The sequence below is a fragment of the Lepidothrix coronata genome, unplaced genomic scaffold, assembly GCF_001604755.1.
Source record: "Lepidothrix coronata isolate B3197 unplaced genomic scaffold, Lepidothrix_coronata-1.0 Scaffold74, whole genome shotgun sequence".
NCBI classification, from domain to species: Eukaryota; Metazoa; Chordata; class Aves; order Passeriformes; family Pipridae; genus Lepidothrix; species Lepidothrix coronata.
The window spans coordinates 4,399,830-4,410,591 of NW_016690254.1; the positions used below are offsets into that span (position 1 = coordinate 4,399,830).

The 10,762-nt window shown below is 36.1% G+C and overlaps 1 long non-coding RNA gene across 1 annotated transcript; it reads right to left on the reverse strand.

Moving 5' to 3' along the window:
* Positions 1-5,296: 5,296 nt before the first annotated feature.
* Positions 5,297-6,043, reverse strand: LOC108499487. The gene is made up of 3 exons (XR_001875550.1): positions 5,985-6,043; positions 5,489-5,558; positions 5,297-5,397 (listed from the first exon to the last, which is right to left on the reverse strand). It is a non-coding gene; the product is annotated as an uncharacterized LOC108499487 (long non-coding RNA).
* Positions 6,044-10,762: the final 4,719 nt, after the last annotated feature.

A 10,762-nucleotide genomic window follows, 5' to 3' on the forward strand; every position in this document is an offset into this window, starting at 1 on the left:
CGACCCTTAGCCCTGCACAGAACCATCCCCAAGAGTCACACCATGTGCCCGAGAATATTGCCAAACACTTCTTGAACTCTGTCAGGCTTGGTGCTGTGACCACTTCCCTGGGGAGCCTGTTCCAGTGCCCAACCACCCTCTGGGTGAAGAACTTCTTTCTAATATCCAACCTAAAACTTTCCTTACACAGCTTCAAGTCAGGACAGCTTTGGGTTCTGTGACTGGTCACCACAGAGAAGAGATCAGTGCCTGCCCCTCCTCTTCCCCTCACAAGGAAGTTGTAGACTGTAACTCAGCCTCCTCTTCTGCAGCTGAACAGACCAAGTGACCTCAGCCACTTCTCACACGGCTTCCCCTCAATGTCCTTCACCATCTTTGTTGCCTTCCTTTGGACACTCTCTAATAGCTTAATGTCTTTCTTATATTGTGGTGCCCAAAACTGCCACAATATTCAAGGTGAGGTCGCTCCAGTGCAGAGCAGAGAGGGACAATCCCTTCCCTTGCCCGGCTGGTGCGCTGTGCCTGATGCCCTCCAGGACAGGGTTGGCCCACCTGGCTGCCAGGGCACTGCTGACTCATATTTAGCTTGCCATCAACCCAGACCCCCAGGTCCCTTTCCTGGCACTGCTTTCCAGTATCTCATTCCCCATTCTGTCTGTACATCCAGTTTGCCCCATTCCAGGTATAGAATCCAGCACTTTCCCTTGTGGAATTTCATATGGTTGGTGATTGCCCAGTCCTTTAATTTGTTGAGGTCTCTCTGTAGGGCTTCCCTGCCTTAGAGGAAGTCAACAGCTCCTCTCAGTTCTGTCATCTGCAAACTTGATTAGTATCACTTCCAGACCTGAGTCCAAGTTGTTTATGAAGATGCTGAAGAGCACAGAGCCCAAGATGGAGCCCTGTGGAACCCACTAGTGACAGGTCACCAGTCTCACTGCATTATGAGCTCAGGTTTTCTTCCAGTCCTTAATGTAAGCTTACAACATGGTGTGGGTAATGAAGTGTAGCCATGATGAAATGCAGCAGCATATTCCAGCAAACGTAATACCTAAGCATAGACAAATTAGAATAAATTGTTAACAACTCTCTGCAGATGTCTCTACTTTGTTATATTCAATAACTTCCAATTTTTGAAGCATATTCAAAAGATCTGGGGTTTTTTTACAGCAGTTTAACCAAATACTTTGCTTTACATTGAGCATTTCCCATTACGGTCAATATTCAAAACAGGAAATGGGAAATATCTTTGTATTTACAGGACTCCAAAATTGAAGTTCTTGTTGGTTTGGTTGAAAATGAATTGTTATAAATTATATTTTTTGAGAATTTTAAATTTTTTTTCACCAGTTCCTCACCCTTAAGAGGATTATTCGCTTAATAGGAATTTTTGCTAAGAACACCAAAAAATATTTCACTTGTTAAAACTCATAGATCCCTCCTTGAGAGGCCCTTTCAATCTACTGTATGAGGGATTTCTGAACTAGATTGCATCCACACAATTTAATTTAATAGCTCTTGATATATTTAGTCTGCGTGAATTTCCTGATTCCCATTTTGAACCTAAATATGCACATATATTTAGGGACTCTGTAAGATGCTTGTAGCAATGAATTTAAATAATTATGCTTTGAGCTATCTATCATATCTCAGAATAGAGTGTTTCATGTCTGTTAGATGGATTTTACAAGATCATACAGAACAATGTTAAAATGTGTGGTAAGATTGACAGTGGTTCAGCCATATAGCAACCTATGGGAAAAATGTAAAAGCAATGATTTCTGCATGAAATGTCAAAGATTATAAGGAAGTAATTTTCAGATTTAAGGCAACTTCAATCCCTTTAGTCTATTTTTAATCATGAACAGAATTTATGCACATGCAACTGTGGCATTTGACTGCTTGCACTACTTTATACAAAAGCAGAAGCCTGTCATTTAGTTTGAGACACTCTCAAAGTCTCACCTAATAATTGGAAATAATTAATATTTCCAACTGTATTATCAGTAATGTCTGCTTTAAAAGACAACTAATGGTCAAAAAATTAGTTCTGATGATCACTCTTCCTTCCCTGTCTTCACCTTTAAAATCTCGTAGAGCTTTTTGCCAGGAAGTCTTAGACACAAGTAGAAAGCACAATTTCAACATTTACTTGTATTCCCGCTCTTGAGGTTTTATCAATTATGTGAACATAAACAGGTGGAGCACTAGAAAAAGTAGAATAGAGTGTACTCCTTGCTGATGATAGTGGTCTTTGTCTTATTTCTGATATTCATATAGGTTCTACAATTGTAAGTCTCAAAATAAATTAACTGTTCCATCTTACTGGCTTGAAGAGAGTTATAATAGACAATTACTTCATCTGTGTATATCTACAGCTATCAAAAAGTAATATTCTGTATTCCTTCAATGACAGCAAGACTGAGGTTTTTAAAAAAACTCAACTTTTTTTAGCAAAAGTAGTTTAAAGTGACATTTGCAGAACAGCTGGGTGAGGGGTAATCATTTGGTTTGAAAGCCACATTTCAAGGTAGCTAAATAGCTAGTCTTTCACTAGTTTTAGACCTCATGGTGTAAACAAGAAAATTTTCGCTCCATTTAACAATATCTTTTTAGTAATCCTAACATTATCAAGACTTTAAAGAAGCAGTATATTGATTTCTTCCTCTGAAACTTTTAGAAAAAAAACATGTCTTATGTTTAGGCTCAGCAGAAAAATTATGGGATCATTTGATTTCCCTTGTTTCCTTAGGAGCACTTCTTGAAAAATCATGTCTCAGTCAGAGATGGACAGTCCAGGGAAGAATCATTTAACAGAAAGTAGCCCTCAAGGAACAGAAACATTCTGACATACTGGTGTTATACTAAATACTCTCACCAATGCCTGCAGCTGATTGCTTTAATAGGATTTTTTATAAAGGACACATTAGAAACTTTATTTGTCAAGAGTGGATGTGGTCAATTCTGTCAACCTAAATAAATAATCTCTGCTTCTTTTATTTCACTTGTGTTCCTGTATGTCAGATGCAATTGTAGGGCAGTTAAAGGATTAAGAACATAGAGCAAGAAATTCAAAGAAATATGCCCCAAATTACCTGGTTTTACTACTGTAGTGCTTTTGTAAAGTTAAAAGTACTATTAAAAATAAGATAAAATTCTTTTTTGGAATACTGTATTCTTTCTAGTTTAACTGTTCTACAGGTAAGTTATTACTTGTGGATGGCACTTGAAGAGACAGAAACGATAATAGCTCTGTGTCATTAAACTAACTAAACTCTCATCTGAACACACAGATGAGAAGCATTTATTTGAATGCAGATCAATGAATGTAGAACTTGTTTAGACTTTTCCATGTTCTGCCAAGCTCCAGAACATTGGCAGGGTGCAGGATGATATGTATCAGTTCCCTGTAAGTCACTGAGCAATTTAGAAGCAAAGAATATGTGGGGAATGAGTGATCACCTGCATTAAAGGTCTGTTTGGAGGTTTAAAATAAATTTCCCTGATGATGTTTAGTGGGGCTAATGCCTTTTTTAAAAAAAAACACAATGATGGAAACGAATGATTTTAATGGATTATTAAGTGCCAAAATCTTGAATCTTAATCTGTTCCTTTATGTGAAAGTAAAGTTTTCACATAAAATTGATTAAGACTGTGGATAAAATTAATATAAAATATAACTGGGGATTTTTTGTGTGTGTGGCACTAACGTTACCCACATCTGAGTATTCATAAATTGTTTACAAAGACACTCAATGTACGTACTAAGTCCTTTTCATCTTTCAAACCACTATGCAGAATTGCATAGCAAATTAGAGGAGATTGAGTTCTTCATCTTCTTTAGAGTATCTGTGGACTGGAGATGTTCATTGGACTGTAAGAAATGAATACTCCCAGAAAAAATAATTGTTTGAGAAGAAATACAATACTATTTAAAAAATTAAATGGGACTTGTCTATAGACATAAGGATCCATACAACTCTTCCGTCAATCTTCTGATTATTGACAGATAGTAAACTAGGCATTATAGCTAGTCATTCCCTTTGCATCAAGAAAACTCACAAAATTAGAAATTAAAATCTTTCAGAAAACAAAATCCTTGATCAAGATAAAAATTCAAAAAGACAAATGGACTGTATAACCTCCTTAATGCATTTGTAAAACAGTAGGTACTCAATTTCATGAAATATTTGGTCCCCAGATCAGCCACTGTTTCTTCTTCAGTAAATTTTTTAATTATTATTTTTCTTGTAAGTTAAAGTGGACTGGTTTCGAGCTTTACAATTGTTCTTTGTTCCTCTGCAGTTCTCAGCATGAAAAATGTTTATAAGGTAGGGATAAATTAAACTTTTCAGATTCAGCTATTTTAACGCTTATAAAATATTAAAAAGTAATGCAAGGAGATGCAGAGCAAACAATAGTAAGAACTGAGTTGAGGTGATCAAGTGTTTTATTTTTCTCATGTTGCATTCCATTGGTCTTTATTTTAATATAACGATGTCATAATAGAGGAAAATAGATCAAGATGAATCAGTACAGTTGCTTTGTGGATATGCTTAGTTTATACAGTCATAGTCCAAAATGATGAGAAGAGAAATGCCAGTGCCACAGCTGCTGTTTCCCAAATTTCAGTTTTCCTAGTAACTGGAAAAGAAGAATATGAAATGTTGTCAGATTATTTAGAGATCCAAATTTCTAATAAAGATGTGAAACTATAATTTGTAGCTGCTTCAAAAGATTGCAAGAAAAAGAATTGACAGCAATATGTATTGAAAACTGGGATAGATAACAAAGCTGAAGGTGGCATTATGGCTGCAGGGACTTCTGTGTGCTTTGGAAAGACTCTTAAAAGGTTATTGGTAGAAAGGAGAAACAAGAGAGCTAATGCTCATCTTGTCTCTGGAACTAATCTTTTTCTTCTACATTCCGAAAAACGCCTCACAGGCAAAACATCACCTCTAACCTTGTTTTCTGTTCTGTGTATTTTATTAACCTTTCTTTTCTAAGTCTACAGTTTTCACCCAAGTGCAGTCCTGATAGCAATCTAGGTTGACTGATTATTATTTTTTTACAATGAGTAAGGTGTTACCAAGATATTATTTCAGCAAAAAGGCCATGTTTAGTTGCCATGGAAATTAAACAATAATAACTGCAGTCTTTACTTGTCTATCGGAATTGTCAGTCCAGCTACTGCTTTCAAGTGCCAAATTTTACCCTTTTTTTTTTTTTTCCAGTCAGTATTGCTTCATTCAGGTAATGCAGCTGAGCTTGTTCTGAAGCAGGAAACGAGCAGTTGTGGGCCTGTTGTAGCTGGATACAAGTCTAGGCATCCATGGTATGAGTCAGTGTCGGTCAAGTACTAGGCTCGAGGAACCAAATGAGTTAATCTCTTTGTCACAGCTGAGATGATAGATAAATATGTGTTAAGATCTATGTAACAGTAACCTTTGGGGAGCACAGACAACATTTTCTATCAAAATTCTACAATCACTATGAATATCCTTGGGTTTCCAGTCTTTTGACCCTTCTGGGACTGATTCAGAGCTCAATCAAAGATTTGTCTGCAAAAAAAAAAAGCAAGAATAAAACACAAAACATGCAGACATCTGACTTGCTTCTTCTTTGAAGGGCACTTACTTAAAGGACATGATTTTCATAGAAAAAAAGTAAGCTTTTTTACCCTTGTGGTTTTCTTAGGTTATCAGTGTTATGGGTTTGGGAGCCAAGTTCCTATGTGGGATATATAGTTTAGTCATCTCTGGACTGGATAGGAGCACATGACACAGAGAAATGCAACCCTGCCTCCTATTCTGTAGCAAGGGAAACTGTGACTGTGTTCATAGGTCATATGCAGCTGTGGTTCACTTTATTGGGGATCACTCATATCCAGGATGCTTCAGAGCATGATCTAGATATGTGTCTAAATATAGACACAGTTTCAAACTAGCAATACCAGGTGATGTATTCTCAGCAGCAATTTCTCACACCTTGTTGCCAAAATCAATGTGGTCTGTGCACATCTTTTGTCTTCATGATTTCAGTTTTTGGGACTGCACCTGATTAAAGAAATGTTCTAATCAATGAAACATCTATGAACAAGCAAAACCATCTCACTTAACTTGTTGTACCATCTGACAGACGGTAACTGCTGGTGTTCTTCTTGACAATAAAGTTTTCCTTTATGCAGTACATTTAGTAAATAGAAACTGTCTTCCAAGTTGTAGACTAATTTTTTTTTTTTTTCTATTGAGCCTTGTCATCAAACTCCTAAGTCAGATATTCTGGCAACACAAAATTCAGGAATTCTACAGCTGAGACACAAACTATGCCATTGTATTGACCATTTTCATTTATACCAATATTATTAGAAGGCTACTTGAATAATCAGTTTACCAGTTATAGGTAGATTGTTTCACAAATGATAATGTGACTTTTTATTTTTCAATTACTTTTTTCTTACCAGTCTATATCAAACTGTTCACATCAGAAATTAACATGCTGGCATTAATGTAATTAGTTTGTCAGTTACTGAGGAGGTAAAAGAATAAAAAGCCGGAGGGTGAAAGGGAAGCTCCTAAAATTTATCCACAAGTGAATAGAAATTTTCTTCTATCAATACCGAACTGCTTCAATTATTTCCAACCAAGATCCCTAAAAACTTACATTTCTATATCCCTTGCCTGAGGTAGTGCTTTACAGGGTACTGAGATCTGTGCTGGGTCATCTCCTCTTCTAATACCCCATACAGATTTGTGAAGCCCTCTTGCCCCCAAATTCTGTTGGAAAGTTCTCATCAATGTTGAAGCATGTTCAGGATAGAAGGAACATATAAAGAAACAGTCCCAAAGAGTTTCTTTAATTTTTATTCTGACAATCTCTTATTATTATTACTGGACATCTCTTCCATCCTTGTTGTATACTTGGAGCTTCCATACTCAAAATTTTTTATTCTCTGTCTCTTCATTGATGCCCTTTTACTTTCTTATTTTTACCTTTTCATTTTCCTTATCTCCTTCTAACAGTACATCCTTTGGTTACTTCACCTCTAGTGCTGCTCTTTTTGCAGTCCTGGACCTGACATGATTTTGGCCAGCTATCACTCACTCCCCAATAATCTTCTGGCTTTATATCTGCACACCTCAGGCTTTTCAAGAGGGACTATCTGGTGATTCATCAGAATATAGCACTGTATCCTAAATCTTTCTTTATATTTCAGTGTTTTGTGATAACAATCAGAAAAATTGTGGACTACTTCTGTTAACCATAACCACAATGAAAGAACTTGGAGTGCATCCTGTCTAAGCAACTTGCCCTGAACTACAGGAAAAGAGAAGTGAAGCTGCCTCTATTGTTAAAAACAATAAACATCCTGAAAAGGCAGGTCACCAGCAGTGCTCATCCCAGAAGACATGAAAATGGAGAGAAGGAGAGAGAGAGTGTTTTCCTGAATTCCAATGAGCCATTATATCAGATTTGCTTTCACTATGGCCAGGGATTCACATTCAAGATAAACTAACAAAAGAGATTTTATTTAGTAACAGGCAAGTTTTAATAGGGTCAGACATACAACAGGAGAGCATGTCACAGCTGCTGACTTCTCAGTCTAAACAAAAACAAATTAACTTCTCAGCCTGTTTGCTTACAGAGGGAAGGTGCCTCAGCCCATATAAGGCTACCTTTTCTTGACCACTGAAGGATGCAATCACAGTACTTACAGAAAAGAGCTTCAATATCTGACAACAGGTAAATTTTAAATCTTGGCTAACTTAATTCCTCTCTTTAACAAGCTCTTTCTTACAAGAACAAAAACAGGGATTTTGGTATTATTTATCCCCTTCACTCAAAAGGAAGCAAGTTAAAAGAGGGGGAAAATAATCTGTGTCTTTAAAAAATAAAAGAATTATGTCCTGTTCAAATTAAGCTAAAATGTTTTCAGCAGCATAAGCAGAGAAAAAACCTTTCAGTCAACGGAGGCAACGTTAGTATAAAAGCGCCCTTTTAGAAACTCTTTTCCTACCACTGTTTGAAATGAGAAAAAATATCCGTGTGTTATTTTCCTACAAGTATAAAAGTATTCTATTAGTACTTTTTAATTTCCTGACAGCACCTTTTACATAAAGGATTCTGACATAAATTTCAACAAATTCTTTCCATAAGGAAAAGCTGAAGGTAGCATTGTGTAAGAGGCTGGAATGCCTGTTGGTATGATTTCACAATATATGCAATTGTGTAACAGAAATTTCACTTGAGAGTGTATTTTCAGTCAATATGTTTTATAATTCCATAAAGTGTATGAGAATCAATATGTTGAACTGAATTTTGCTAGCCTATCAATTTCTGAATTTAGAGGAACTTATTACTTTCTACGTCTACTTGGTCAGACTCTAAACTTCTCTAGCTCTAGAAACAAGACACAGAGCCATTACAGGGAAGAAATAGAGTCTCCAGCTGTCTTTGTTAAACCAGTATGCTGTGTACTGTTCTTTTTTTGTTTTTTTTTTCCACTGTATGAGGAAATAATCTTAATAGCATCTTCTCAAAAAGAATTTTCAGTTCAGTATTTTATAATAAAGCTCTGTCTTTTCCTTCCCTTAATGTAAGAAATGAAGAGCCGATTGAAGGACCATATGGCTTAGAAGTTCTTATTTGTTTAGTTAGATGATACCACAGACAGGAAATCAACGTATAGGAATTTCACAACCACATTTCCATCTGTTTTATGTGGGTGATGCCATCAAAGAAGCTGACAAGTCTCAGAAATGCTCCAGCATATGTCAGCTTTTGGTAGTGCTACAGGTCCAAAGACCATTCTCTCACCTGCCTCAAGCAGCAGCAGGAGCCAAAATTGGAGATGATCTCTGTGGAAGACCTATGGTTAGACAACATGGTTAGTTTGGAGCTGTGATATTTCTGGTTTTAGCTGCACTTGAAAAGATATGCCATCTTTTGTCATGGAAGTTCTGGTGTAATTAGTACCAGCTGAAATAAATTTTAATATACAAATATCAAAACAAGATTTTTAAATAATATATTGGCAGGCTATAAATCTGCTCATCAGGTGCAGGGTCTACTGAGAGTTGCTAGTTACTGGAGAGCATAAAGGGCCCCTTCTGAAATCAGACATTAAATCTCACAGTCTTTGTATGCTTTGAAGTCATTCCCACTCTCCATGTCTGCAGGGTTTAAAAAAAAATTGGATTTGTGTGTCACTCAAAAGGAGAGATCAATTGAAACATTTAGAAATATTATTAATGTCATTTACATGTCATGGAGAGTCCTGTAACTATGCTAGTTTTGATGATTTTCTCTCAAATAAAAGAAGTTCAAGCTGCTCATTCTAATTACTGTTCTCAAAATACCGGAGAAATGGTCAATTACAAATTCAGCCTCTAAAGAGGAATTTAATCAAGAGAAGAGAATTTTCATTCTTGTATAAATAATCAAGTGAATTTGTAATTTGCATTCAACTGCTGGTGCTTTCACTTGCAGGTCTTAATTAGGATCACTATTGCATCTTGTAGACAGCTAGACTATTACTATTGTTGGTTGCTTGCCACCATATTTGGCAGCCCAACAGAATTGCAAAAGCTGAAAAATAAGCCTATTTAAAAAGTCAGCAAAGCCAACATCCTTTCTGAAAGCTTTAATCTAGGTTTCCATATGCTGTACCTCTGCTGAGGGTAAAAATTATCAACCTAACTGCTCTGCTTCCATCTCTCAGAGTATTTTCTCTGAATACAATTTAAGAAAAAAATATACTTGTTTTTTACTGTCAGTCTGGATATTGATTATCATTTTCAGATTCTTCTGCCTTTCATGTAAGCCCTCTTGAAAAGGCTGCTCAGGACTAAAGAGAACACCTCTGCTGTTTGGAATTACATTTGGACTGTGTGATGGTTTGTATATTCTTAAATGAAAACAGAATTCATCCTCATATTTTTGTTGTACTTTATACCGTGTTCCTTCACAAGGTTGACTTTACTGGCAAATTTGGAGTTCACTAATTCTAAGGAACAGATCATTAAAATCAGACAGACTATAGGACGCAATAGAGAAAAGCCTGAAGAAAGACAATGGCAGTTCTATTTTTGCCACTGCTGTGAATCTTTTTTTAGACCGCAGGTTCCTCCATTTCCTTTCTTACCCATTGCTGTCTATTTAATGTGTAAACTCCTCTCAATTATTTGCTCATTCTATGAGTTTGTATAATACATAATATAATGGTCCTTCAGTATTGGGAGCTAGATGGAATATCAATAAAAGCAACAAATAATAATAATTATAATCTAACAGAAAATAATTAGTTCCTCATTAAGCCCATCTACAAAAGATATCAATTACTGATTAAGTGCTATTAATATGTGAGCTTCAGATGGGAATATCACAGAGTAAAGATCCAGGGAATCATACACTTACAAAGGGAACAAACCAATCTGTCTTATCTTTTTTTGCTAAGAAACAGCATCTTTATCTCCTGATCCATAATGCTTGCATGCTAAAGGGCATTTCCTTTCCTTTTGTTTTGGGTTAGAAGAGTATTGCGAAGTAACAAAAAAAAATTAGAAGGCAACAGCCTCTTAAGTGATTTGGGTACCTAATGAATGTAGAATTTTTGGGACAGTTTCACCTGAATAAACCATGTAGGTTGAAGAATCTCCTATGAGGTTTGAATATCACCACAGAATCTAACAGCAGTAGAAACTCTAAATGGGACCTCTATTGCACAAAGTCAAATGTCTTTTTTAACCTCTGCTACAGATTAAAT